The following is a 13,729-nucleotide window of genomic DNA, read 5'->3' as shown; positions in this document are numbered from 1 at the left end:
AACACACGAAAAACAAAGCCTTGCTATGGTACAGCACCTCTTTTATTCACCATTCACTGGGCTGGACCTTACTAATATGTAGCTATTCAAAAATTAAGTTCTGTTACTTAAAGGACACAGAACATGATAACGCATGATAACCAGTTTCCATCATGAAAGAATTACAATGGATACTAATAGCTAATCTTTAGAGGCAATTCAAGCCTTCAATGAATAACCTTCAGAATTTGCAGGAATATGGAGATATTTCTTCTGTTTTAAAATACCTGCTTTTTTTCTGCTTGGGATTTTTTTTTTTTTTTTTAATTAGGATTAAGAATTAGTGATCAAAATTCACCACCAGTTACTCTTGATTGTTAAGACTGCTGAGTTGATCCTGGAACATATCAGGAGGGGAACTCTGCAAGCGTGAAGAGACAATATTAATACCACATTATGGCATTCACGAGGCCATAATTAAAAGGCAGTGGCTTGTCTGTCCAAATTTCTGAAAGCATAGAGACAAATAAAAGCAAAATGTCAAAAACAGCTACAGGAATTAGTCAAAGGTTAGGAAATACGCACAAATACTTCCCTGCTAGATTAACTTTTAGTGCTGGTTGCCTCTTTATTTAAAGAAAACGGCCTGACTAGTTCCAGTTATTAAAAGCTGAAGTGACACAACCTCATAAGGGAAATAAGTTTATTTCTGCCAGCTAAATTAACAAATTTCTGGAACAGCCTGTGATCTCATGTGGTTGGTTCCAAAACATTTGAAGAAATTCAACCAAGATCAAATACTTCCATAAAGCCTTACTGGAACTGAAAAAGAAATTACAAGCATGCTGGAGAGACAAATGAAATTATATAGCAAGAATTATAAAAAGACGATGGTTCCTCCAAGCCTTGGTTGACCAAGCTATTTAAATACGTTTCAAATTTCAGTGTATCACAGCAACTCCATTGATTTCAGTTAATTTACCCAAGACTTGCATCAATACAGCCGACATTATACACTGGTATGGTGATGCTGAGCAACACATCAAAAATTACAGCATTCAGTTCAAATTGAAGTAAATACATTTGGAACATTTTAAGGAAAACTGATACCTACGCATTGTTATATTGTTGAATGTTGCCTTTGAAGGGTGTTCTTCCTTAAATAAAACCATCTGGTATTATACCAACTGCTATTTTTACGGGCATGTTTTTAAGTGCTGATATAATAAACCTATCAGTGATGCCAACCTAAAAGACCATGGTTGGTTTAAGTAACCAACACACTTAGGGAAGAATCCTGTGTAAATACAGAAGCATCAAAGATATGCAACCATAGTTCACTACAATTTTTTTTTTTTTCCTATCATTTACACATATAGAAATACAATACTTGCATGCGTTTCACATTTCAAATTCTCAATGGCAACAAAAAAGCTAAGCTAAAAAGCAACACGTACAAGATATACTAAAATTATTTCCTATTTCATGACAGGCTACAGTTTGGGTAAAGATACCAACCCCTTTTTTTTCTTTCCAAAATATTTGATCTAATTCAGAAGCATTAAACGTTCAGGAAGAACAAAGGTAAAGATTCTGTTTGCCTGGAAGACTGAAGAAATTATAATCTTTGAATACAGGACCAGGCAAAATACGAAATAGTGAGGTAGGGAGATTATATCACCTTTGAATTCAGCAATGGCGAAACACAATCTGGGATGTCTGCCAATTCCTGGTGAACAGAGTTTGTGAAGGAAGATTGGTACTTTGGAGTAAATTCAGGAAAAAATCCATAAAGATGAGTTGAATTCCAGAAAATGTGCTTTACAGGAAGGCTTCTTCATGATAAATGAGAGGATTGAGTTCTTCAGATTGAAACACATTTACACAAAGAAAGCAAATTTGATTTGATTACCATCCAAATACCTACAGTGGAAGAAGTTAACCTGTAGTAAAGCAAATCGTTAGATGAGGATGATGCTTACATGGTATCTATGAATTGGTGTATAATATTATATGACGACAAAAATGATTTGAAGCTAGAAAAATGCAAATATGGAAAAAGAGACATTTTCACTAGAAAAACCTATCATGGTGCCAAACAGATTATTTACCATTTGAAACTCAAAACCAAGAAGGGATCTCTCCCTCCCCAAGTCATGGTCTTGTAGTCTACCAATTTCAGTGCAAGAATTCATGGATAACTCTATAGCCCGTGCTGCACAATGTCTTGGTCTTTTGGTTTCTTTGCTTAGGAAATTACTACACAGAATTGCTTCACAGAAGATGTAACAAACAAATTCTGGGGTAATCTCTTCAAGTAATAACATAAAATCGGAAGGACTCTTGTTCAGTCCATATGCTTGCTCCTGCCACATTATTTTTAATTTTATCAGTTAGTAATGCAGCTGGTGTCTTTAATTTGTGTTTGCTTCACCTTGAAATATTTACAGTCCTAGCAGACTGCAGAGATGGAGATTAAAGACGAAAGGACAAAAGAAAAATGCTTGATAATAGCTTTTAATAATGTTTCATTGAATAAAAAATAAATGTTTAAGAATATGCTTAGAGTAGGTGTCAAACAATGACTCCTAGATTGTATGGCTCTTGCATTTAACAGCACTTTTTTTCCCTAATACCTTGCTATATCCATTGAATTGAGGTGTAACGGGACTAGGGTAATAATCATCTTTCTCAGAGAATGCAATGGTCCTGTATTTCATTGATCTTATATTCATCATGCCTCTAACAATAGAGTTACAATAAAATTTGCACATCATTTCCTCCTTCTACTGACATATAAGATATGCAGAAAATAAAAAGATTTCCCTATTTCTCCTTAGCACTCAGGAACCTATACAATGATCCACATCAACAAGAAAATTCCAGTACTGTCTGGTCTATTAAAACTAATAATCAGTTCTACTGCTGTGGCAAAACTGACAAGTTAAAAAAAAAAAAAGTGATTTTTACTCAGTAGGGAAATCATCATTTTTGCAACAGAAGAGAGAATGAAGAGATTCTTCTTCTCATTCAACAAATGAGATCCACAGGGCTCAACCTACCTGTTTTATTTCCCCAAACCTCATTTCTTATCCCTCCCCATCATGAAACAAACCCCATATACACACCATTTTCTTTGCCTAGGGACTTTTACCAGCCTTGCTAGGTGATATAAGCACTATTAGTATTCTTTGTATGCCTTTATCAGTCTCCAGAAAAACAAAACGGCCTGCTTTCATTGTCAGACCAGAGTCTTCTAGGGTTCAGTTACCTAGACAAATGCCAATATGCCATTTTGATCTCCCCAGGCAACACCCGTTGTGGCATCACCCCAGCATGAGCTCAACCTGGGCACTGTGGTAACAGATAAAAAAATGTTTTCAGAAATAGATTAACAGGTAGAGGAATGCCAAGGAGAATCTCCATCCTTTCCTGGATGCAGTGGGGAACATGACTCCTGAGGATAAGGAAAAGGCTGAGATTCTCAATGCCTTCTTTACATCTGTCTTTCATAGTCAGACCACTTATCCTTACACAAGCGTAGGTTGGAGTAATCTGTCCCAAACTCTATTATCTCTCTTCACTACTGCTGCTGTTCAGGCTAGGAAGTTGAAGTTGTCTTGTTGATCAAATTCTGTCACTTCTACTCTTATTTAAGTGTGGAAATACCTTAGAGAGAAAAGAATGACATGGGATGGCCCTATCAAACAACCCTGTTTGGTACTACGAGTCTCCTCCAGAGGTATGCAAAAAAATTCACTACAAAGAACGGTACCCCAGACATGCAAAGAGAACAGTCCTGTACTCTACTCTGATTGAGGACCACTTTAACAAGGTACTGACCTAACTTCATCAGTCACTTCCAAGCCAGGCTTCAAATCAGGAATGGACTTCAGCTTTTGCTGAAAATTAAGCAGCACTTCAGTACCAGAGGTTTAAGTCCTTCTGTACTGTTCCTGCTGCTTTCCTGATCTCATATTGGTTCAAGGTCTCAGAACAGTTTTAAAATTAGAGCCTTCAATTTAAGGGTAAAAAATATTTCTACTTTAGACACTCAATGTATTTCCCTCATTGTTGTTTGCAGTGTTATACAGAAACAAGGCTCTCAAGCCTTTCTTCTTAATTATTTTATTTTTTATTTTTATGTTTAAAGTAAGGCCATTAAGGTCTAGCTATCCTACAGCCACTGAAGACAACACAGGTATTGTCATTAACTTCCCTGAGAATGTGCAATTCCTCAATTTGACCTCAAAACATCAGATAGAAATTTGTTTCAGCATTTGACTATTTCAAACAGATTATCAAAGCTTTCTTTGCTATATTCTTAGGAAAAACATCTTTGGCATGCTCAGCACCTATCAGTCACATGAGAATTGAGCTTTCAGTCTCTAAGGGCTGAGCCCTACTTCCAAAAACCGCTTGTGTGTTTACATTCATGCTTTCTGACCTGCTTTTTTTTTTTCCAGTGGGAGTACACAACATAAAAAAAAAAATCAGTATTTATTTATAGTAATATGTCACAAATAAAAATGCCATTTTAGTACAGTGAGCAACACAGGGTAAGTCCTGGAAGTCTTTTCACAGGCTGTGTGTGAATACTAGTTTGCTTACCTTTCATTATTGACATTGTTACCTACCAATTAAACGACAAATATTGCAGACACAGTGCATACAAATACTTGGGACAAGGTAAAAACAACATTTAAACCTGAAACTTTAACACACAAAAGGTGCCTGTCCAATGCCTTAAAGACCAAGTAACTTAGTTTCAACTGGATCAATGAGTTACTTTCTTATTTCTGAAATCAGCCATTTGTATCTACCTAGATGATGAACAAATGTGGTCAGATTTAATCCACTCAGACATTAACCTGATTTTGTCTCCTAAAAAGAAGCAAGAGCCCATAGATCTCAATATTAATATATTGAGATTTCAAGCTGAGATGGTAGATTTGGAGATCTCCAGTTGAATTTGTATGGGTGGATGTTAAAATGAAAACATCTGTTAAAAATCATGAATACAGAAATTAGGTGGTAGCTGCAAATATAAAACAGCAAAGGGAAGGGATAATAAAAACAAACAGAAAACTGAGTCACGTTTTGGGAATTTGGGGAGAACTAAATGCCTGACGTGTGACAGTTACTAGAGCAATGCATCAGGTCAAAATTGCTCAAATATACAAGGCTTGCTGATGATTGACAGTCAGAAACAGTTCCTTGGACTCTATGCAATACAGGCAAAAAACAGTTCAAGCAAGAAAAGGTAACCCTTTATTAACTGCCAATTAACATTTAATTAACTTCAAATATTATACTTCCCCCTAACAGGTTAAGATTAAGACATGAATCAAGCTGCAGGATATGCTTCCTTCTGCACAGTATTTAAGCTGCACTCTTTCTTAAAATAACTAGATCTCAAATAAAAATATTTGTCTTCCCAGACAGGCACACAACTACATAAAAATAAAATCATCAACTATAACAGTAAAATAATTATCAAAATTGATGTACTCTTCTAGAGTTTTCAGTTTTAAAATTAGATCCAGCCTTTTCACTTTGGGTAAACTGGACACCGTGACCTGGCTTCTTACAAACCAGCACTGGCAGGAACATTTTTATTAAAAAAAAAAAAAAAAAAAAAAAAAACCTGTCTGAGGATACAGGATCGAGTTTTTTAAGTTTTGGGTTTGTGGTGTTTTTTTGGGGGGATGGTTCTTTTTTTTTTTTTTTTTTTTGTTTGCTTTGTTTTCCTTCATTAAATGGAAGGAAATATATCATATACAAAATGCATGAGCTGGGAGCGACAAAGATGAATAATGTATCCCTCACTTGTTTGCGTAATGGAGTTAGATCTATTTTGACTTCTCAGGCAAAGCAAAAGTAAAAAGTAATGGTTTTCCCACCTTCTTCCAGAAAGTCCTCACCAACTCATGTCCTACTGAAGGCCAGCGTATTCTAGAGAAAACTAACAAAATTCCAGCTAATGGGGGCACCCCTGTAGGAGAGCATTGCAAATTTTGCCAGTTGCATGGAGAAGCTACAGGAGAAACTCAAGGATGCAGGCAGAACATGGCAGACAAACATTCATTTCTGCTCTGACGGCAAGACTTTGAGTGGTGGAGTGACAAACAAAGGTATTTCAGAGAGGTTTATTTTAACAGATTTAGGATACTTTTACCCATAAACAACCTTATTCAACTTTTAATATTGTAGTTTCTCCCCAGATGACCATTTTAGAAACCTCTGGGAGCTTCTAAATACTTTCAAAGCCTTAATCCTGAAACTAAAGGCTGAGTTGTGCATTTCAGATTGTATCTATGTAACTAGAAAATGCCAAAGTTTTCTCTTCCGGGAAAAAGAGAAGTAATAACCACGACAAATTTCTTTAGCAACCTTTGTACAGGACTGAGATATAATAACTTGTACAGTACTTTAACTCCCTCTGAGTCTGACACCTCTTCAGCACCTGCAGGGCAGAGCTGCGCAGTGAGGAGCTTCGTCCTACAACCAAGGCCATGGCAGCACTGCCCAACGAGGAGCAGAGCTGCACATCTCCGAAGGCTACATCGGACCAGCTGCTCTTGACGTGGTAGCCAAACTTCTCCATGTACACACGCCACTGCTGACTCATGTGGTTTTGGTGCGAATTTACACCAGTGCTCAAAGGTTTCAGAGCTACAGGTCTTGGAGAACCTGCATTTAGATCTCTGAAGATGCTTTTTCACTTCGGTGTCTGAACCGAAAGTATTTTGTTTGGATTGACTTGAAATCTATTTTGGGCTGTGGAGGGCTTAAGGAGGATATGGGACACTGCTTTTCTTGCTGAAACAAAGCATCCCAACTTTCCACCACCATCCCAAGATAAAGAAAATGTGTTAATTTTGTTTAATACACCAAAAAAGATCAAAGCAAACACCACAAAAACAAGGAAGAGATTACCTTTTTTTTCCCCCCCAGTCTTTTAAGCTACTCTTGAAAGGCTGACATTGACCTCAAAACCAAAAGACGTTTCCTCTCTGGCTACTCTGTAGGAGTATTCTCCTAGGACATTCCTGCAGAGGAGAAGGGATTAGCTTCTCAACTAACATTACTCCACTTTCACATAAACTAACATAAGATTTACATAGAAATCTGTCAGGAATACTAAGGCATTTCTATTACAGAAAGACCCTATTTGGCAAGAGGAATTTCCCCTGAAATTACAGACAGTTTTTCTCTCCACCAGCACTTAGTTCAATATTTTCTTCCTGAGCTCCCTGCACTTGTGGGGACTTTCTTTTAAGATTATTTCTGTGCAAAGATTTTGACAGTAAAAAAGTTTCCAATTTCAAATTCAAAGTGCCTCATGACAAAATATCTCATTCTTTCAGCAATAATGTCAAGTTTCTGTACTACAAATAGTTTTCTGCATTCTTTTAGACTTACACAGTTGATTACTTGCTCCTAACATCTTCAGCCACAAACCCTGATATTCATAAATGATGTAGTAGTGTGAATTTTACAGCCAAGCATCAATGAGAAAATAGTAAAACAAGACAACTCTTCAACCATGTCAGGTTTTTTTTGTCCTCATTTCATCCAAAAACGTATCAACATTAACAGCTGCTGAATTTCTGCAGTCCTTCAAATCATGCCTGAAGTCATTACCAGGTCCCTCAGAGGGTTTGGACCTGCAGCTGAAGAGGCTGGCATGCCAAAACTGTTACCATGGCTCTTAGAGGAATTTAAGGTGAGGGCAGCCCCAATGTACTTGAAAGCCTTTAGATCAGCTGTGGACAAACCAACTTTTTAAGTGGTTAATGAGCACTAGGTGCTCATTATTGTCTTTATGGGAACAGCTTCTTGCTCTGTGTTTTCTCAAGATTTCACGTGAACCCTCATCTCCTTTAATAGCTGAATTATACTCTCTCTTAGTAGGTTAAAAAAAAAAAATCTTGTAACAGAACAGCTTTGGCATTACCTTCTTTCTGAATAATCTAAAACTAATATTAAACAGCGATTTTTCTAAAGAAAGAACTGCCTGGTAGAATTTTATATACAAGAGCAGTCTGAATTTAGAATCTAAAATATATTAGAAGTAACTTACCTTACTTGCTAATGTAACTTACTTTAACTTACCTTACTTGCTAATACTTACTATGCTTCCTACGTAGCACTCCACCAAATAAAAATGGTTCACTTACCACTAATAAAATCAATTAATTTAACAGGCCTCCATTTTTCTGTTTACCTATGATATTTAATAAAAAGTCTTTTTTCCACCATCTGATTTGTTTAGTCAATATCCTCACCATGCTCTCTCAAATAATTATATCCTCAAGTAATAAGCTCCTGTTATTTATCTTTCATTACACCTGTTTTTTTTTAAGCTAAGAGTCCTGCTGATCTCTTTTCTTCATTATTTCTTGTGCCTCAAAGCATTTTTTAATCAATTGAACACTGTTGTAATCTTGAAGTTCTAGGAGAAAAAAATAAAAATAAAAAAGGATCTTATTATTATCATGATCTAAAAGACACTGAGCTGTGTTTTACGAAGCAACAGCACTCAGCAAAGTGTACTAGCAATATGACCATAGCTCATGGCTCCTCTATCAGAACTCACTTGTGTACTGACAAGTAGGGCATAAATACTTTAATCACTTCAAACATGACCGTATAGGAACAAATACAACCCAGTTTTAAAATTACTGTCCTTACACAGCTAACTTAACAGCATGACTTTCATGGACAGAGATTGACAAAGGAGTTCAACAACTGTTAGCTTTAATCGTTGTAACTATTTTCTTAAAAGCCATAAGGAACACTTCATTTCCAAGCTTCCTATCTAGCATCCATGACTACAAACCAACAAGAGGAAATTGGTCATTCAAAATTGCCCAGACGGGTCTAAATCTATCCCATCATTAATTACTGCCCTAAAAACTTGCTTTGCTATTGATAATCTGATTTGTTACAAAAATTACTGGAAAACCAAGTGCTTTTCCCAGTAAGTGCCATGTTTTCCCTATCATCCCAGCCTTTCTCCTTGACTTGAGTATAGTCTACTTGATTGCAACATCAATATTTTTTGCAAAGTCAATATTAGTCTTTATACCTGCTATGTAGAACCCATTACACATTTTTCCCTGTGTAAGAACTTTTTTTTTTTAAATCGCTTAATACTTGTCCTCAGAAGAACCAGAGTATCTCCGGTATTCCGTATCCAATTGCAGAACCTACCCACTTTGCCCTCTCTCCTGAAGAAGCTACTCCAGAGGCCCTTACCGTGAAGATCAGATTATGTCTGCCTCTAAATTCTGGATTATGAGATCTGAAATAGCAGTTAACGGCATTTTGACAGAGGCAAGAAGAAGCACTATAATTCTTTGTGAGAAGGCAGATAAAAACAATCCAATTTTGAAGTGTCAAAAAATATTCATTTTGGAACCTACGTTGGAAATACCTCCAGGTGTTTTGAGAACTCACCATCCCTCCAGCATGCAATCTTTCACTCAAAGCACAGCCTCTTGGGTTCAATCTCATGAGATCAGTGTCAGCAGTGGTCTAAGGGACAATCTACTTTGTTTTTTTTCTCTCCTTTTCACCCTACTTGTACAAAGTTAAATTTCAGGTTCATATCAGATGTCATTAGACTTTTTCCTTCTACCTTCTTTCTAACTACCACATTTTGGGGTGAATCTGCAAACTGTAAATTGCTTGTTTCAGCCTATTTCTCTAAAAACCTGATGTCTTCTGAATAAACATTGCCTAAGGCTCTTATTATAAGGCTCCACACTTCTTACATCTATTCTAAAAAAGGTTCACTCAGTTCACGTCTGTAGCTTTTCCCCTCCAAATGCCAAGCAGGCAGTCTCAGGCAAGCATCCAAACTCTCCTTGTTTTCCTTTGTACAGGCTGTTTCAGGAAAGAGAGAAATGTGACCCGTCCGGCGCTTCTCCCCACCAAGCTTGCAGACTTCCGCAGGCTGCAAAGCGTTGGTTAGTCTCTCTCTACAAGATGCGATGTGGCAAATATACACAAGATTGATTCTGTAATCAAAATGTAGCAGGGAAGCTTAAGAAGGCACAAGGAAAATTGTCAAGAGGCACATTGGACATCCTTCACCAGCTTTCACTACAGAGTCAAGCTTAACAAGAATTAGGCTGTTAACTGTCCACTGAGTTAACAAATCTGGTAAAGATGCATGAAGGAAAAACAAAGCATCTTCTACTACACCTCTATTTTTGTTCTGATGTGTTAAGAATAGTTTTCACGTGTGAACAGAACTGGTTCAGAAATAGACACAAGCTGTTGCTGATGCAGTGAGCCAGATGCTGCTACCTCTCGCAGCAGAGAGGGAGGGATCACATCATCGTGAATACAAACCCCTCATTCCTGAACAGCCCCTGGACTGCTCACAGCTCTGCTGTAGAGTTGAGCCATGAGCAGTTTCAAAGCAATCATCCTCACTTGAAATTCATTGCAGAGTAGTAAAATGTTTTAAGGTTTTTAAGTTTTGTTTTTCTCATGTGCATTAGTCAAGTTGTTACTGGTAAAAACTTCACAAATATAAGTGGCCGAAGCAGAAGAGAAACCAGCTCAGAAGCAGAAAGCTCACTAATGGGGTTAGACTAAATAAAATCACACTGCACTGTTGTATAATTGTCTGGGTTTGGAAGACTCTCAGCCAATTTAGTTTACAAGAGACATCAAAGAGGAGGAGACAATTTACTATACTTCAAAAACCCTCAGCAATTGAAATAGTAACAAGATCAAAGGTACACACGATGAAATGATTCAGCACTTCTGTGACTTTATAGAATAGATTTCAAGCCAACGGGGAGTATTAGATAATATAATCTGATCAACTCTATAGCACAGACCACACTGCTTCAAACGAAACACCTCTGCCCTGAGCCCAGGAGCACGGGAATGACTAACACACATCTTCCAGAAAGGTTCCTGGTCTGCAGCCATAAGCCAGAGAGCACGGACTGGACTGCGTTTGGATTTGGGTATTTTATTAGGTAGTCAACCTAGAGAGGAGTAAAGCAATTGAAAATGAATAAATGAAGAAAATGTCATTTCTTGTTTTAAAATTTTATATTGAAATACACATCTATACATACTGAAAATTTAAGCAAGAGCTAGGGAAAATTTAACGAGACGTTGATTTCAAAGTCAGTGCATCATCTATTCCATGTATTCCAACATTCATCATCTAGCACTGTGATAATCAAGATATAGAAAAATAGGGAAAATACTCTAAAATTTGGTGCAGTGCAATAGCATGACAAGGATACAAGATGGGACTCCTTAATCACGTACTCGAAGAAAATATTTTTAGGTTACACTTGTAACAAAAATGACATAATGCATCATCTCTGTTGAATAATGTTAGAAAGTAGCTAAAATAATCTACTGATATATAATTACAGGCAACTCAATCACCTGTGGAAAAGAAACATAACTGAAAAATGCATTAAACCTCTAAAAATAATTCTTCTTTAAGTGGCTAAGTAATGTTTCATAAAAATCGCTTTTCATAATTACATAGACTGTAGCAATAAAGTGGTCCCTTAGAAAGCAATCATCATTATGTAGTCCCATCCTGCAAGAAAATGCGAACTTCAGAATTAAAGTTCACTGGTACCAGGAGGAAAAAAAAATCTAGGATTTTTTGTTTAAGAAATCTTCCAAAATATCCGTATCGAGATGGTTGAAGCATTTTATTTAGACATTTCAAATAAGCGTCCTCCTAGCTATCCACAGAAGAAGTCAGTGTAGGTGAACCACCAAGAAATGCTTCCTTCAGGTAACATAATGCAGTATTCACTTTGCAGAGCTCTAGACAATATGAAATCAGGAATATAAGCTCTACAGGGCAAATACTTGCTCTGTTTGTGCAATGTCTCATATAACAGGGTCCCAGCCCACAGATAACACTCAGCCAGTACTGGAACACCAACTTATATGTAGTCACTAGATTTTATTTCATCTACAAACACATATAATTCCTCAAAACATGGACTTTACAAATCAAGGTGTTAGAAACTTATTTTCCTATGTTTTCTGTGGTATATACAATTCCATTTTGTGGGAAAATGATTAACATCAGGGTAACAATTTATGACATGCATAAAACCAGCTTGTGCTATGTCTTGGACATTTAAAAATATAAGTGTGTTTTATCATGCCTCGTAAAAGTTTACAAGTTCTGGAGTGCCTCCGACTTCCTTTCTTGGAAGAAAGATGTTAGGTCTATGCTAAAATAGCAGCTGTTTAGCCCCCAGAGCCTGTACCAGAGCACGGGGCCACATGCTAGGCCAGGAGCAGCATCTCCCAAGCCTCTGTAACATCTCATCACGGAGCAGTCACCATCTAGTGCAAACAATAATTGTTCACATTCCCTATATGTCTGCACACACATGCACGCATGCCCATGCATATGATGTGTATACATACGCATAGACAGATGTAAATGAATATACAGACACAAAAACTATTCAAAGAAGTCGCCACTAATTCAATTTCTCAGCTCTAGTGAAAGCTCATTTTGCTTCTTAGGTCAGACTAACCGTGTTAGCTTTATTTTCAAATGTTTTGGATGAAAGTTACAGGACTCTCTTCACCTAAATCAGAACGCAGAGTTATACCACTCCATGAATATTACTTTGTCCCAGATAACTATATTTGAAAGATGAAAAAATAAACAATGATTAGATGGAATGGGGGGTGGAAAGCAAATCCTGTACTCTGGCGGAGCAGAACTTGGTAAGCAAACCCTACTGTCTATTTTATGCAAGTAAATAGAAATTGATTTCCCTGTGAACAATAGTTGTGGCAAATCTAGGGGCTGAGTTTAGCCGCAGAGGAATTCTAATCTTGCTACAAACAGAAAACAACGCAATATTACAAATAGAAGACTGTCTCATCTGTTTCTACAGTAAAATTTACTTTTCCTCACCATCTCTTCTGAGTAAAGGAAGTATCCAAGACAGTAAATATTGTATTTATCTTCAATAGTTTACGTGCATAAGATGTTGAGAAGTATTTTTTTTCTTTTTCTACTTATTCACTGAAGAAGTAAAACCCTTGCATGAGATGAATCAAAAAGAAAGGCATTAATAAGATGAAGCTCAGTAATGGATTATAAACTAGCCAGAACAAAAAAGAAAACAAATATTCAAAAAGATAAAAAGAGTAGAATCAAACACTCTGCGTTCCCATATTAGGGACAGTGCTTAATATATTCATGATCTGAAACAAGATAAGGTGACAAAGCATTGAGGAGGCACCAAAAAAAAAGTAGTTTAGCAAATGCAGTGCCAAATTTCTAGATTAGCAGCTGCCCAGTGATTGGGTGACCTGATAGCCATCAGTCTGTGGTACTGGAAAATGCAAACAAGAATAAATGATATGAATTACTGGCAGCTAAACAAAAGCAAAGACAAAAAAAAAAAAAAAAAAAAAAAAAACAAAAAACAGTTCTGCATTTGCAAAAAGACATTGAGAAAAGAAACCATTCACCTTCTACCAGAAGCCACCAACAAAAGTATTTTAATATCCACTGCTATAAAAGCTATCAAAGGGTGCTCAAAAAAATAAAGCTATATGAGTTTCCATTAAAGCTATTGCTATGGCTTTGAATATGAAAATTCAGCAGCTACTTTCTTTAGTTTTTCATCTTGGGATCTTTAATATGCGTTCAATCTAATTTTATAGAAAAAGTAGAATAGTTACAGGAAAAAAAGGAACGAACTTTCTCCTT

General features: G+C 36.7%; 1 protein-coding gene across 2 annotated transcripts in view; it reads right to left on the bottom strand.

Moving 5' to 3' along the window:
• The window catches only part of GPR158 (G protein-coupled receptor 158), a 195,308-nt gene that overhangs the window by 158,639 nt on the left and 22,940 nt on the right, over positions 1-13,729 (bottom strand). The window lies entirely within an intron of this gene.

The sequence above is a fragment of the Anas platyrhynchos genome, chromosome 2 (genome assembly GCF_047663525.1).
Source record: "Anas platyrhynchos isolate ZD024472 breed Pekin duck chromosome 2, IASCAAS_PekinDuck_T2T, whole genome shotgun sequence".
Lineage (NCBI taxonomy): Eukaryota > Metazoa > Chordata > Aves > Anseriformes > Anatidae > Anas > Anas platyrhynchos.
This window is presented reverse-complemented; position numbering and strand designations above follow the sequence as displayed.